At 45.3% G+C, this 14,871-nt stretch overlaps 1 long non-coding RNA gene across 1 annotated transcript; it reads left to right on the top strand.

Annotated features, from left to right (window-relative positions):
* Window positions 1-8,534: 8,534 nt before the first annotated feature.
* On the top strand, window positions 8,535-11,324 carry LOC145533041 (uncharacterized). Its single transcript, XR_014073779.1, has 2 exons — window positions 8,535-8,868; window positions 11,113-11,324. It is a non-coding gene; the product is annotated as an uncharacterized LOC145533041 (long non-coding RNA).
* Window positions 11,325-14,871: the final 3,547 nt, after the last annotated feature.

Genomic DNA, 14,871 nt, shown 5'->3' on the forward strand with positions numbered 1-14,871 from the left:
TCCGAGATTTCCTCCTTTTTGACTTTCTACCAGTCCCTTCTTCTTGGCTGGGTGGCTGGTGGAAACATAACTGCCTACATTGTAGCAGGGGTCCCTGGAAGGCAACGTGGGTCTATCTCCGCAGACGGAACAGAAGGCAGAGTTGGGGGAGTCGGGAGGAAGGAGAAAGCCTTGTACATTCAAGACAGCACATGAGCTTTCCCTTCTCTTGGCTTTCCTGGGGGTTTACGCAAGTCTATGCTGGGAGGGGTAGCAGGAGTTAATGTCACTCCTGTGACTATTCTTGGGGAAAGGTTGCCCCATTGGCTGACCGATGGCTCTTATGGAGACTTTCAGGATCCTCAGAGGGTCCGTGGAGGGCATAGGGTGGGGATAGGGGTGTGAAATACACCCCTGCAGTTTAGCCAGAGCCACTCTGGGTTCAGTCTATTTCTGAATGGAATTTTTATGTAGGGTTTCATTTGAAGAAACACTTCACACCTAACAACTTTGAGACTAGTTGCTTCAGTCTAAGTCGGGATCATTTTATTTTAAAAACAGCCATCTTCAGCAGGACAATTCAAATATTGTTCTAGTCAGGGTCACATGCCCACTGAAGTTGGCCCCTGTGTATTAGTTGTCTATTGCTATAGAACAAGTTGCCCCAAATTTTAGCCACTTAAAGTAATCCATATTATCAGCTATAGTTCCGTGGGTCAGAAAACTGTGGGTGCCATAGCTGGATCCTCTGCTTCTGGATTTCTCACATGCTACAGTCAGGGTGTCTGCTCGGCTGGGGCTGGGGCTGGGGCTGGGAGACCTGCTTCCAAGCTGACTCGAGGGGTTGTTTTGTTCCTCACAGGCTGTTGTTGATCTGAGGGCCTCTGCTCTTTGCTGGCTGTTGGCTGAAGGCCTCCCTTGCTTCTTTACCCCGTGGGCCTTCCCCAGAGGGAGCTCATAATATGGCGGTTGGCTTCCTCAGAGTGAGCATCTGAAAGGCTAAAGAGTGTGAGAAAGGCTGAACCCCACGGGATTGAGTTTGTTCAACCCAAATTTCAGAAGCGACATCCGTTACTTCTACTCTATTCTACTTGTTGGAAACAAGTAATCAGGTCCAGCCCATTCTCAGGGAGGAAATCACATGAGGACATAATACCAGGATGGGACCCATTTTAGAAGCTGCCCGACACACCATGTCTGACAAAATTTTTAAGAGTTGTTAGACTCAATTGTGAATAATTAACAGATTGCATTTTCTTCCATTTCCCAATTTTAGGAGAGATTTCTCTCCTGGAAATAGGCCTTGTTCACACAATGGTTGTGAACAGAAATTCTTTTGCTTTGCTGGCCTCAAACCCATCGAAAAATGTGATATTTCAGGGAAAGCGCTCCTCACTTGTTAGCTGACTTGTATCTTTTTTTCCCCCAACTCATGCTTTTATGGACTGTTGAAGAGGATGGGAAAATTGGATTGGGTTTTTTTTTTTTTTTTCCTGCTTTAAAGGGAAAAAGCCTGGCTAGAGTTGAGTGCCTTTTAATCCCCACTATAAGAAATCTGACATTCTCATTTTGCTTTTCACCTTCTCTAATCTTCACACAGCCCAAGGTGGGGGTGCATCCATCCAGCACGCTACAACAATCCCACCCAGGAATAACAAAGGCACACCTCAGGGCTCCAGTGGAGACTGAAACGTCCCAAGCCCATCTCTTTTCTAAGGTGACAAAAAGTTGATCTGGGCATGGGCCCAAGCGTGACTTCTCAGATTCCGAGTGGCACTGTCCCGGCCCCTCACCCTGGGGGGTGGGGAGCTCTTGTTTGGGGGTAGGCTCCACCAGGTAAGCAGGAGAGGTGACCAGGCATCAGGCTTGGGGGGTTGGTTCAGGATCCCTGGAGCAGTTCCTGACTGGGGCCGCTCTTTGGTTCTGGCAAAGACCAGGGCTCCATGGAGACAAGGAAATAGGCAAAGAAAATGACTCATCCTGGCTCAAAGCCCAGAAAACACATGCTAATGCCTTCATGCAGACAAAAATAAGATTATAAAAGATTGAGTGCAGAGAAAGGCAACCTCAAATGGCACTTCTGTTTAATCCGTCCACTCAGAAACCCAGTCTTTGGAGATTCAAAGTGTCAAAGAGAAAACCATCACATTAGTGAAGTTGTCTTTAAGTCAGTCCTTTCCTTTCCACAACTAATGCTGTGCTAGGGTAGACAGCACAAGCCCTCATTTGCCTCTGGGTTCCCCTCCTCTTCCAACCCCACAGGAGGTTCACACTTTCTTAACTTGTAAAGTCATATGTAGACAGATGATCTCACATGGGCAATGGAAGCTGAGAGGAAGTGACTTACTGTTTGCAGGTAGAATCATTAAAGAACTGGTGTATGATTCTCTCTGGTCTCACAGGGGCCATGGGGATGGTGGGAACATGATAAGGTGGTGGAGCCTCTGTTGGCCTAGATCCGTGAGAGGTTATAACAAACAGAGCCCCTCTGCTGCTGCTGCTGCTAAGTTGCTTCAGTCATGTCCGACTCTGTGAGACCCCATAGACGGCAGCCCACCAGGCTCCTCCGTCCATGGGATTTTCCAGGCAGGAGTACTGGAGTGGGGTGCCGTTGCCTTCTCCGCAGAGCCCCTCTACCAACCCTTATAGAGAGAGAATCGGTTTTGTTGCCCAAAGCCAACATGATGCCAGGGTTGATACTGCAACATCACCTTACCTATCCTGACTAGTAACTTCAACCTGAACCCCGATCAACTGCTTATAGAGATGTTAAAAGCTTAGAGTTCTCCCTAAACAGACGCAAAGTAAGTCTGGTTCTCAGGCCCCTCCAGACAGAAACAGAGTGGCTACAGACAAGACAGCAGCTAGCTTCAGCCAACAGGAAACGCTGCCCCCAAACTTGAACATAATGAAAAGGAAAGGACCATTTAAACGCTCTGTCACCAGGAACAGACACTTTAATGGTTCTGTCAATGGAGATCCGAAGTTGAAAATAGCCAAGTGTACATTTTTCAAGGTCTGTATTTCAAACGAAACAACAGGAGGAGTGAACCTGTGGGACTAAGGTGCTTGGTGCCATTTGGGAATTATTTGAGCTAAATAATTACAGTCACACACATTGTGGGGTGTATTTTTTATTTAGATCTTTTAAGAAACAGGAAGGAGAAGGTAAGAGAAAAATACATTCTGCACGAGAGACTGGACAATTGATCATTAACCACAGCCTCAGAAATCAAAGGAGTATAGATTGCTTTTGTTCCCATAACAAGTAAGCTCTGAATAAATGCGAGAAATTTCCAAAATTATAAGTATGAAACATTAAACTATGAACATGAACTCAGGGTAGTAGGCAAATGTTGTTTTTGCTCCCCAGCATTCACTCACATGACTTTCAGTAAAATCATGTCCCCATTTATTTTCCTGGGAATCTATCCCAAGCCCATGCTGGAAAACATTGATTCTACCCTCAGCTCCAGGAAAGAGTTGTTATGGGCTTAGTTCAGAAACCTATTTCATTCTGCCCAGACTCGTTGATCAGTTCAGAGAGGGACGGAAACCCAACAGAGCTCTGTAATGAATGGTCCTAGGATCCTGCTGGGTTATTAGAAGCTAATCTGTATTTTTCTCACTCGTGAATCTGCAGGTTAACTGAATGCATTTTGCTTCAGACTTCAGGTCAGGTTCAGCTCCATGTCTTCATCCTGGGCGCCTAGGATGCTCAGAGCCTGCCCTTCTCGTGCCCCTACCCCAAGTGCATCCCACACAAGCTTATTTAAAGGGTCTTCTCTTGTCATATCCTGGCAACTCACTCCAGTCTTCTTGCCTGGAGAATCCCCATGGACAGAGGAGCCCGGCAGGCTGCAGTCCATGGGGTTCCAAAGAGTTGGACACAACTGAGCGACTAACACAGCGCAGCAGCCTATCATATCCACTCTTGTCCTGTTAGTCAAGACACATAGCCAAGGTCAAAGTCCCTCAGCTGAAGCTGTAGCTCCGCCCACTCTCCAGGGAAATACCAAGAGGTCCCATGACGGAAGGAAGGGACTGAGAAATGCTAACCCAACCTACAGCATCCGCCCAGCTCTGAAACACAGTGACAAAAGCATCACCTCTCTTTTCTGTTGAGTTGGGGTTTCATGTTACCTGCAATGCAGAGAGTGCCGACGCAGACTCCCAGCAGGTCTCAGAGTTCCTGGCCATACTGACACATATGTTCATTTCTCTTTCAGAAGCACCTGGGAGGCTGTCTAAGGGAAACCTTAGTTGGTGAAAGATCAGTGACAGGTGACAACAGTGGAGAGGATGAAATTCTAGCAGACAAGCCCTTCTCGGTTCTCAAAGTGGTATTCGGGCACTGGCTTTGAGCTGTGAGCACGAACATCAGAGAATTCAGCTTGAGGCCAAGGCCACCCTGAATTAAAGGACTTCCTGAATCAAAGACTTGCAAAATGAAATGAGCTTCTATTCCTCCCAGACATCCACAGTCTCTAAAACACACAGTCCTCTTGTTCTCCTGTTGACAGTATTAATTGATGTATGGACATGAGTCAGAGAGCTGAGCCATGCCTACGATCAGGAAGGACTTGAGAACTGTTATTAATTCTCTGTTCCATCCCTCAGAACACCTTAAATGTAAACAAAGCTGGTCCAGTTGACAACTATCAGCCAAGATTGTTCAGGGCCAGGCCTTCTACAACACAAGGGTTAGGGAAGCACCCACTAGGACTAGCCTGCCAGAGTCTGACCCCAGCCTCTCCTCCTCCAGGCTGTGAGATCCTGGGCAAGTGATTTCATTTTTATGAGCCTCAGCCTCCTCATCTGTAAAATGGGTCCATTTCCCTCATGTCGTGTGACGTGGCTAAGAGCCCAGACTCTGGAGCCAGAGCCCCAGGGTTGGAACTGAAGTTCCTCTACATCCCAGCCATGTGACCTGGCTAAAGTGACTTCAACTTTCCATCCCCTGGTTTCCTCACTTGTAAAATGCAGATGATAACAGCACATACCTCACTGCATTATTTTGAGGACTAACTGGGTTAACAAGTAGAAGTGCTCAGAAGAGTTTGTATCAAATAATCACTCAACAGGGGTTGCTATCACTATTAATATTAGTGGTTGTAAGAGTGGAGTTTTCCTTCCTCTTAAGAAAGCTGAGAATTAATCACAATGTTATCATAAGTATGATGACAATTTCATGCGGTTCAAACTAATAGTAACCTTTATTGAATGAACTTGTAGGTGCCTGACACACTGCTAAGCCACTTACATGCCTTACCATACTCATTCCTGAATCTTTACGAGGAGGAGGATAATGATGATGACAACGGTGACAATGCAGTCTCCGTCACGGGTGAGAACTGTGAGGCTCAGAGATACGCAGGGACCTGAGAGACTGAGCTCACACAGCAGATTGTGACAGATCAGGATTTCAACACAGGCCAGCTGGTTCCAGACCTCAAGCCTCCCTAATTCTGCCTTGTTAGAATAGGAAAGATAAGGATGAATGTTCCTTCTTTGAGTAGTGTTTATGGATCCCCTCCCACGTGCTGAGCGTAGAACAAGACAGAGAAAGCACACTCACCTGTCTCCCCATCCACCCGTCCATTCACTCTTCTGTCAGTTCTTCATCATCCGTCATTCCATCATCCGTCCATCTGTACATAACACCTGCTAGTTCTAGGATGTAATGCCTCTACCACTCGCAGAGTCACGGGATGAACCATGGGTCTGCCTAAGAGGCTTCACCATATCCTTGTCACTAGAAACTGCTGAGTCCAAACTCAAATCCTAATCCTTAGTCCATTTGCCAGTTTGCTGCCCCCGTTTTAAGATTCAGACCCATCTCCAGGATACAAACGCCTCTGAATTCCCACTTGGTCACTGGTTGGGAGTCTTGATGCATATTGTTGCTGCCCAGGGGCTGACCATGGCACAGCTGATCCATTATCAGGTTTCCCTGGCTCTGGACTCCAAACCAGTCAAGATGTCTGCACATCTCAAGATGTGGACGGATGTAGGCTGGGTAGCTGAGTGTCATGATACTTACTTATCAGCCTCCAACACTTTGTCAACTGTGTCTTCATTTTTTAAAATACCATGAGTTAATAGTTTCTTAAATTTTAAGATATATTTGGTTTGAATTGGGCTACTGGGCTCAGAAATACATCTGTGCCAAATTTATCTTTCCAGAATATTTGAATGAAACTTACCCTGTTAAAGTTGAATTTTGAAATAAAATATACATATTCAATTCTTTAAGGTGCTGTATGCTGAGGTTTGAAGAGGCGGGTTGAAAGAAATAAAGTTTGACATCTAGCTTTGAATCTGTGATTGACAGTCTAGTTAATTAGCACTGTTCATGTAGATGCTTGGTTTAGTACAGGTGACTAAAAATATTTATTCATATTAATAGAATTAAATGAGTATGCTAAGTAGTCACATTTCAAACATTTTGGAAAATAAATTTTGGGGTGGAAAAAATAAAGGCGTTGATTTATAATACAAGGTCCTCCACGGCATAGCTCTGGTGCCGTGTTCTGTATTTATGATGGTCCCTCTGCGTTTCTGAGGGATGAGATCACAGGTCTCTATGATGCAGGTCCCATTTATACATTTGAAGGAAGGAAGGAAAAATAAGAGAAGTGAGACAGGGACGTATTCAGCTGTTCATTTCCTTTTAATGGAAGATAGGATGTTAAAAAAAAAAAAAAGAGGAAGAGGAAGGAAAAATCAAAAGTACTTATTAGAGAAACCAGAGCAGAGACACAACCGACTAGGTCTGTGTCAGAGCTTGTTGGCCTGTCCAATATTCCTTCTTTCCTTCTTTCTTTTTAACTGAGGACTTATTTTTATTTCAGGAAGCAGTATTCCCAGCTAAAAATATTTACCAGGTTCCCTTTCGTCCTGGGTATACAAATCTAGCCAATGGTTACTAAACATAAGTTACAAGGTGGTACCTCTAGGAAAATTCTTGAAAGGGCGCTAACTCAGCAGACATTGCTATTGTTTGTCCCCCCAAATTTGGTCTTGTTGGCTGAAACTCTGGCAGCCACCTTGAAGCCATGGGAACAGGATTCACACTAAAGATAGAGGAGTAGAAAGCCGTAAGGAACCTCCTTCTTGATGTTATCATGGAGCCATCGTAACATTCCAGGACTGCATACCTCTAGAGTTGTTTGACATGAGGAAAAATAAACCCCCAAGTTATCAGACTTGGGAGAGAGGGTCTCTGTAACCTGTATCCAAAGCAGACTTCGAGAAACTCTATTTTTCAACCACGCTTAACAAACCACTCCCTAACGTGACAGTGTGTGTATTTCTCCTCTTTCCAGTGAACCCTTTTTTGAACTGAAATGACAGGTATTCATGCTACTTTTTTTATCTGCATGGAAAATGTCAAATTATAATGTATAATTTTCATTTCACCATCCTAACAAATCCTTTGTTGAAGGCAGTAACTAAAGAGCTCATTGAAGAAGTAATTTCCTGATCATCAAATTTTTGAATAGATATATATTTTAATTTGCTACCCCTGCTGGGATGCCTGTTGGCATCTGTGCTAAATCTTGGAGATGTTCACTGTTAATTTTCAAAGACTGATACAAGTCAGCCCTCAGATAACCTTCATATGCATTTGTTAAGAGGCATCATAGAATCAGGAAATCAAGAGCCAGAAGGAACTTTAATTAAAGTTGAGATTTGCTTATATAGCAGGGATAAAATTTATAGAAGTTGTCTGGTGTCAAGGCACACCAGAGCCTTGTTTGGTCCTAGGAAAAACTTTACTTATTCCAGAATTTTCCCCGAGGTGGGGGGTGAGTTTCCTACCCATCTACCCAAATCTTTCTGATCCAAGCATCTCTGAGATTCCATTCCTCCCACTTAATTCAGTTTGGATCAGCCATGGGTATAACCGGAGATCCAATCGGAATTAATCCCAGGTCTTTGGTGGAAGCTACTGGAAATCTAACCCCCATTCCTTTTGTCTGAGAATCTCTGCGGATGCTAGGATGCAGGCACGGAGGACCTCTTGCTCCCAGAAGGTCCTTGAACCAAGATGTCCTGATGCCTCAGTTTGAGCGCTGGATCTAGCTATGTAATTGACGCCTGCCTAAAATAACCATGTAACTTACTATCCCAACCAAGACACTCCTGGAAATAAAGGGGAGTGTTATTTATAATTATTACAATTACTAACTAGCAGGCATAAATCAGGGCTGTCCTGGGTAAACTCTTGAGTGACGTCTCAATCCATGAGACAAGAAATCTTGTTCTTGTTAAAGCCACTCTATACCCTCACAACAGTGTCTAAAGTCAGCCAGAGAGTTTTTCTGTGCCTTACTGATAGATTGACAAAAGAATGTTATTCAAGCTGGGTCACTTTGGAGAGTGAACGAGGCTGCTATTAATAAACCAAGGAGGCAAACAGGCGCTCATAGGGACTTCTCACTCAGATCGGATATAAGCTCACACTTGGGACCGAGCATACTGAGCACTAGACCAGCGCTGGACACGGAGGATTCCAGGATGATCAAGGATTCCAGAATGATCTCTGTCTTGGAGACAGAAGCACCTGAAACCACAATGGCAGCGGCAGATGCTGCGGGAGGGACCTCAGGCAAAACCCGTCTGCCCAGCTGCCCCTTTGAATTGTGATCACGTTTTCTGTGTTTGCTTTTGTTCAGTAAAACCTGGCGATGACGGATGGCTGAGCACAACTGACTTGACCTATTCCCTTCCTCCAGCATTTCCTGAAAAATTCCAGCACTTCAAGGAAAAACGGCAGGCCATTTGTGGTTTGATGTTTTGAGCTACTTTCTGTCCCTCGATGATGAGAATTTCAGTCCAGGGGGCTTACAGATGGAAAGCCCTCATCTTCAGGTCAAGAAAATGGTGAGGATGGGATAAAGAGAAGGCTCAGCCTCCCCCTCCACCCCTCCCATCACCTCCACCCTGGATCAGATCTACCTTGGATGGGGGTGGGGGGTGGGGTCCCCGGGGCATGGGGGTGGGGGGGTCCCCCACCCCACCCCACTGGGCTCAGTGACTTTCCTTCTGAAACTGAAGCATTAATGTGACTTTCCTCTGCAGTCTTCAGTGAAGTTGGGTGGGATTTATTATCTGGTACAGTGTCTATCGTGAAGTCATTACCACATGATCCCAGGGCTGAATGGGCCAGGCTGCAGGGATGGCTGAGGGGTCAACGGTGGGCATCTCCGGGAGGATCAGGATGGTCACATCATCTTTTGCTTCCTTATTGACAGACACACCAGGGGTTCATCCATCCTGCCCTCCACTGACCCTGGCTATATTTTGGGTGCTAACACCACCGTGGATGCCAAAATAGAAAGGACCCTTTTATAAGCCATCCATGTGTTGTTTCTAGGCAATATATTCAGATGGCTTAGACATCAAAATAACATGAAAAGGTACTCATTTAATGGGCTCATTCCACTCTGAGCACCCCATTCTGCTCAAAGACAATTACTGTCCTCGCTTCCAATGTAGCTTTCAGTGCTTCTTCATGCGAACACGAGCAATATAAACATAGACAGTCCCACATGCTTTCCTGTTATACACAAAAGTACCATTTTGTATATATTGTTATGCATCTTGCTTCTTACCATTTGCAAGACTGTATATCCTATAATGTTATACTATGATCCTATATCTTTATTTTAACCCTTCCATGTCTCAGTACATGGACAGTTCCTAGTTTTTTTTGTTTAGCTTTTTGCTTTGAACCAGTTTTCTGTAGTGACAAGTTTCTCTTGGTGCCTATGTTCAGTTCTCAAAAACAATACCATGACTTGTAACCTTGATCATAAGTTGTTGTTCAGTCACTCAGTTGTATCTGACTCTTTGTGACCCCATGGACTGCTGCACACCAAGCTCCCCTGGAGTTTGTTCAGACTCATGTCCACTGAGTCAATGATGCCATCCAACCATCTTAGCCTCTGCCATACCCTTCTCCTCTTGCCCTCAATCTTTCCCATCATCAGGGTCTTTTCAAATGAGTCAGCTCTTTGCATCAAGTGGCCAAATTATTGGAGTTCAGCTTCAGCATCAGTCCTTTCAATGAATATTCAGGACTGATATCCTTTAGAATTGACTGGTTTTATCTCCTTGCAGTCCAAGGGACTCTCTCAAGAGTCTTCTCCAACACCACAGTTCAAAAGCATCAATTCTTCGGTGCTCAGCCTTCTTTATGGTCCAACTCTCACATCTGTACCTGACTACTGGAAAAAAAACATAGCTTTGACTAGATGGACCTTTGTCAGCAAAGTGATGTGTTTGCTTTTTAATACGCTGTCATAGCTTTTCTTCCAAACAACAAGCATCTTTTCAGCGTCTTTTAAGCAATCTTTTAATTTCATGTACACAAATACACAACTTAAACCCCTAGAGGTCAGATTGACTGGATCAAAGAGCAAGAGCATTTATCAATTTTGTAGATGTCATCAAAATGTCTTCAACGGGGTGGTACCTCATCCCCACCCACCACATTTGTGAGTGCCTGTTTACCCACAGCTTCATCAACATGGAACATTACCAAACTTTTGGATTTTTGCCATAAAGGAAGAGAGAAATGATACCCTAATCTACTTTGTCATGATCAAAACCATCTGTATTAAAAAGTCATCTGTGTGTGCTGTGTGCTAAATCACTTCAGTCGTGTCCAAGTCTTTGTGACCCTATGGACCGTAGCTCGCCAGGCTCCTCCGTCCATGAGATTCTCCAGGCAAGAATACTGGAGTGGGTAGCCGTACCCTCCTTCAGGGAATCTTTCCGACTCAGGAATTGAACCTGCCTCTCTTACATCTGTACCACTAGCGCCATGTGGGAAGCCCAAAAAGTCATCTAGGGGGCCCTAAATCAACTAGTGTCACTTGGCATCCCTGGTCATACTCAGAGAGGAGGACAACGGTGCTGACCCTGCTGGATCTGCTATTGGACGCTCCCTAGGACAGCAAGGACCGTGACTGATGTGAATCAGTCCTCCCGCAGGGCCATCTCAGGGTTGTGGGAGGGGCCCTGGAGTTCTGCTTGGTTTTATTGTTGTAGCGGTTTGGTTTCTTAGGGGAAGATACAAAACATGTGCCAAAGGCCACGCTGATACTGGCATCTTTTCTAAAGCTTGCCTCTTGACAGAAAGCAGAGGTCCATTCTCTGCCCTTCCTGAGCGGGCCAAGCTGCGTGTCAAGTTACCAAGGGGACCTGATGGACTGGAACATAGCTCGTCACCTGGCACTGAGTGGCTGCGGTTCCTTCCCCAGGAGAATATTGGATTTCATACTGATAACCTAAACAAGAGAAAGGCACGTACCTAACAGCTAATAGCTACACAACATGTGTTTCCGTTCAGTTTTTGCCCTTTTATTGCTGTCTGACGCTGCGATTCTTTCTGCTCCATAACAGCCAGATCCCACTCATCTGTCTTCCACCTAAGTCCAGTTGAAGTCTCTTAGGCAAACCTATTCCTGGCCTACTTGTGTCCCTGTCCACAAATCACTATGGAGGATTCTCTTGCACTGCAGGGTTTTGCTTTTTTTTTTTTTGGTGGGAGGAACCAATAGCTGAAAAAATTCTGATGATGTGAAAAGAGATCTCATATTATTTTTCATGTTGTTTTAAATAAAAGATGACAATCTGGGATCCCCTTGGGACAACACGCCCGGGTATCCTGCATTGCAGGCAGATTCTTTACCATCTGAGCCACTAGGGAAGCCCTCTGCAATAAATAATATACTGCAATTTTTCTTATAAAAAGAGACCATAAATCAGGAGAAGGTATCTACCTTTACTCTCAGAAACACAAAACTAATTCTTTGGAAATATGTAAGTCTCTGGATAAACTCATACCACCTCACTGAGATAAAACTCAAATCTTCACGATGGCCTACAAGTGTGGTCTTGTCTCCTCACCTCTCTGGTCTTTTCTATCCACCTGTCTCCTTCCTTCACTCTGCTTCAAACATGCCAGGTGTGCGCCTGCCTCAGGGCCTTTGCACTTGCTATTCTCTACACTTGGAATACACTCTCTCCTCACATATTATACTGAGTCTCTTCCTCCTGGCCTTCAGGTCTCTGTTCCACGTCAATGTCCTCTGACGACCCCTCTTCGACTCCAACTGCACCATTCTCTGCCTCGCTTTCCTTCTTAGCACCTGCTGCCTCCTGGTTCATTCCAGAAACATTTTATCTTGTCATCGATTGTCCCTGACCAGAAGTGAGCCCCACAGTGTCAGGAGCCTCACTGAGCCCCCACTTCATACCTTGAGCCCATAACGGTGCCTGACACACGACGGACACTTGGTAACTTCTTTCCCTGGGAAATCAGGCAAAGCAGAGCAGCCACGCAGGCCCCAAATGCCAAGTGAAACAGGCTGCACCAACTTTAAAGAGCCCATTAAAAAAAGGCCAAAACCACACAGTTCTATGACACCTTTTTTTCTTTTTAAGTACCTCCCAATCTTTATGTTTTTTGGAAGAAACCAAATAAGTACATATTCATCACCCTTTACTTGTTTTTTAATAAGCGTTTCTTTGCCTGCCCAGCAGCCACTGGAGCACCTGGGTCCCACAGATGCCCGTCTGGCTGCGGGGTCGTTTACAGTTTGGAGAAAATGAGGCTGATGTGAGAAGTCGCTGCCTTTGTCAGTCAAGGCCAAGATCCACAGCACCTTGTCAGCCAAAGGCGGGCTCTGTAACAAGGGCTGCTCTGATGGAACATTCTGCATAACTGGAAAGCGAGGTTAAAAGCAATAAGGAAAACTAAATGTGGACGTCCAATGATTTATGAAGCAGATGCTGGAAAATAGAGCAGAGGGCTTCCAACGAGCTCAGGCTGATGCTGTTATTTGCTTATTTTTCTAGAGCAATGGAGCAACACGGGCAGGAGTGGGAAGGACAGAGCAGGTTTGGGGAAAGCCATGGCTGTGGAGTCAGGTTGAAGTTCAACTGCCCTCTCTCCAGGGCCTTTGGCGACCACTCCTCAGGTTGTAAAAGTGGAACAACATTGATGAGAAGATTTCTGCCTGTTTAATTAAACCTGGCATGATGGGGGAGCAGGCAGTATGGCAGAGGAGGGTAGCACAGGGTTGGGTGCTATTTGTTACTGCAGCAGCATCGTCTGTCCTGACAGATGCAAATTCTTCTGTGGTCAACTGAAAAATGGTGCCCCGTCTCTGGCCAAAATCTGTTCAGATCCTAAGCTCCAGAACTTGTGAATATGTTACCTTCCATGGAAAAGCGGTCTTTGTAGATGTGATTAAGTTAAGGGCCTTGAGATAAGAAAATTGACCTGGATTATTCAGATGGGTCCAGTGGAATCTCAAGCGTCCTTGTAAGTGGGAGGAAGGAGGGTCAGAGTCAGAAAACAGGGGATATGACCCCAGGGATGAGAGATTTAGAAGATGCTACACTGCCAGGTGTGAAGATGGGGGATGGGCCATGAGCCAAGGAAGGCAGGTGGCTTCTGGAAGCCAGAAAAGGCAAGGATACAGGTCATCCCATCAGGCCAACCCACCTTAGACTTCTGATCTCCACAATTGTAAGAGAATAAACTTGTATCTTAAGACACTAAATTTGGGGTAACTTGTTATAGCAGTAATAGGAAACTGATATGTCCCCTGATGCTTTTTGTAAAACAAACAAGGCTTCAACAAGCCTCCTTCTCCACATCTCTGATGTGCGTGGGTGCTCCTCAAATTTAAATTTTTAAACACAGGATGCCTCCTACAAGATCATTTTCTTCTCTAAGAGTGAAAATGAACTGCTAAAGAAAATGTCATTGAAAAGTTCTGAAACCTCTAAGATTAAATACACAAAACCACTCACTAATCTCTCCCTCCCAGTTTAATACAAAAGCTTGAGATAACTGCCATTCACTGTCCCCATGACATTTTTTGTTGAATCTGGCCCAGATGTCAGCCCAGGATGGGGAGTCCCCACACTTGGCCTGAAGGAGTTCACAGAGACAAGCCCCCCCTTATGGAGGAGAGATGAGCCCTAGCTTCCCCCACCCCCACCTCAACCCAGTACTTGCCCTCACAGCAAATGTGCACCCTCCCATGCATTTAGATCTGAAGCTGCAGGAAATGGCAGGACAGTCACCTTGCAGGTGTCAGAGCCCCAATGTCACTTTGCATTTTGCTCCCCTGCATTTAACCCAGGAGGGGGAGGGAAAGTCACAAACCACCAGCAAAATAAACAGTCCCCAGCCTCGCTAATCTTTGTCCAGCCTGTCTGCACATTCCCTGTGTTTGTGGCTAAACCCCTTCCCTGTAGATTTTTCTCCCCAGGAAGCCAAGATGGAGCAGGACTGTGGACCAGGCTGGATTCTTAATGGCTGTTTTGATTGCAGAGGTCTGAGTCATTCTCTCAATTTGGTCACAAAGGTTAACTGCTGCTCCATCAGCAGATCAATTAATCACTAACGTATGCAGACGTGTTTTCATCCCCTTTCAGGCCACAGGACGGGTAATAGACAGACTGCCAGGTCATTTTAAAGCCGTGAACATTCTAATTGCTTCTGAGCTGAGTCTATTCTAGCACATAGCAATTTTGAGCCTTTGTGTAGCTGATTCTGCATAAGCTCGTAATGGGTACATGGGGAGAGTCAAAGCAAGTTTGGATGGCTTTCCTTTAGGATGGCAAGAATGGAAATTTGAACAGAAGTTAAAGAATCATCATGAAGCTTTATAATAACACCTCCAGAAACTGGGCAGTAAACTCTTTAAAGCCATCTGTGTTGTTTACTGGGCACTAAACTCGGTCAATGCGACCTTGGCCAAGGTTAGAGCTCTCCGAATTCCCACTTAAAAGGTAATCGTTTCCAAAGGGGCGATAATAGGCATGGCTGGGGATTGCTGGAGAGGTATGTGCAGTCCAGAG

Source organism: Giraffa tippelskirchi, chromosome 13 (assembly GCF_054371585.1).
Source record: "Giraffa tippelskirchi isolate mGirTip1 chromosome 13, T2T-mGirTip1v1.2.pri, whole genome shotgun sequence".
Lineage (NCBI taxonomy): Eukaryota > Metazoa > Chordata > Mammalia > Artiodactyla > Giraffidae > Giraffa > Giraffa tippelskirchi.